This window comes from Pteropus vampyrus, unplaced genomic scaffold, assembly GCF_000151845.1.
Source record: "Pteropus vampyrus isolate Shadow unplaced genomic scaffold, Pvam_2.0 Scaffold24, whole genome shotgun sequence".
Classification (NCBI taxonomy): Eukaryota; Metazoa; Chordata; class Mammalia; order Chiroptera; family Pteropodidae; genus Pteropus; species Pteropus vampyrus.
The window spans coordinates 10,603,640-10,605,574 of record NW_011888805.1 but is presented as its reverse complement, the minus strand read 5'-3'; positions in this window follow the sequence as shown (position 1 = coordinate 10,605,574).

Genomic DNA, 1,935 nt, shown 5'->3' with positions numbered 1-1,935 from the left:
CTGATTGAAAATTGTGAAGCCAAGTACTTATCAGAGCTCTGCATGGGACCTCACAGTGATGGCTTGTCATTTAAAGATGAAATTTATTCTGAAGAGCATGAAATCAAAGTTGTACTTCACATTTAAACAACATTTTACATTTGACAAAACACTCAAGAGATCTTTCAGTCCAGTTTCTCAATTTCATAAGCAAACAACAACAACAAAAAAAACATACCAATTGACTCGCTACAAGGTAATGAAAGAGTTAAGATCCAGGTTTCAGGTCTTTGGACATTCAGTTTTTCCACTCAACCACACGGCCTTCCTCATTTAAACTTTGCCTTAAAGATATAAAATAAATTTACCACTTGCAATGATAGAAAAGCTAAAACAAGGATTCTCCTGACTGTGGTCGGAGCTGGCTTCAGAGCCCACTGCCTGAGTTTGGATTCTAGCAGCAATGGCTGCCCAGACCCTTCTGTCCTCCAGTTTCCTGGGCTAGAAGAAGATTGAAGAGAATGAGGATGTATCTCACAAGGTTATTGTGAAAAGTAACGAGTTAATATGTGTAAAGTGTTAGCACACTACCTATCAGAGTATAAATTCTTAATAACTGTGGACTTCTATTATTACTGTTATTTGTATTCCTATTTCCCTATGACTGTATATAGATGTGCTTGTGAGAAGAGTATATAATACATAACAGTGCAATGCACTTGAATTATATTGAAGCAGAGAGTGTTTCATTATCCCTTTTCCGTTCTCCATTCTCTCAAGAAGTATTTATCGAGCTGTACCTACAATGCTAGACACATCTCTTTCCCAAGTACAGTCGTAAATGAAGTGGCAAAGATAAACAATAGCTGGAAACATGGGATTAGGGGAAGTGTTTCTGCAAGACACTTAAGCATGCTGAAATTATGGTGAGAAAGGTCTAATTGAGAAAGAACAATGGAATATATGGGAAAGAAAAATCAAAACTGAGAGTAAAGTATCCTGAAAAGGTAGGAGGAAAACTGGCCTTAGTAAAGGAAGCAGCTCTTCTAATAGAGCAAGTAGAAAGAAGGAAAGAATGGCTGCCAAGTAGAAAGTTCTTTAGGTTTTATAACAGAGACCTAAGGAATTCCCCATTTAATGACTTCCAGTTTCTCTATGACGTAGGAAGTGAGGTCGGGAGTGGTGGAGATGGGGCACTGGAGGACCCTCTGAGCTTGCCACTCATGCATTGGTGGCCCAGAGAGAGAGCTCTGTGCTCCACCTGACCACCAGTGCTCAGCATCAGAAGCATCACAGCTGTGGCACCACGAAAAGGGAAATTCCAGCAACAGCATGGTGTCCTGGCCCTACCTTTGTCGGCTAAGTCTATGCCATTGCTTTCCCTTTTTCTCGCAGTGTGGACCATTACAGAGAAATCTGTCACCACCTCTGCCCTCTCTCAGCAGTCCCACATCTCCCCAGCAATACAAAACTGAAAAACAAAGAAAGTGATGACCCCATGTCAAAGACTCCTCTCTCTTTCTTGTGCTTATGTGTGCTCTGTGGGTAACATAATCTATAAGGAGTGTCCGGCCTTAAATACAGATTTTACTTCTGTCTCTGGTGTCTCTGCCCTGCACTCTCCCTCCATTGCCAGCTACACAGGGCAATTCATCACGTGAAGGCAGCTATGGCTGCAGCTAGTTTATTTCTAGGCTGGCGCTCAGAAATGTTTCCTCCTTGCTCTCCTTCCCCCAGTGGCTCTGGATCCTACAGCAATGTGAACAGTTCTAACACCTTTTCTCCCAAGAGTTGCCAAGAAATTTGCCAAGTGGAACGTACTCACCTTAGCACAGATTACAAGCCTCATTATCCCCCTCTCCTCTCCCATCACCAGTTTTTGACAGTCTTTCCCACGTGAGGAAGGAAAGTCCCCAGTGTCCTCTCTTCTTCTTTCCTTGGTCTTTCATTTTGTGC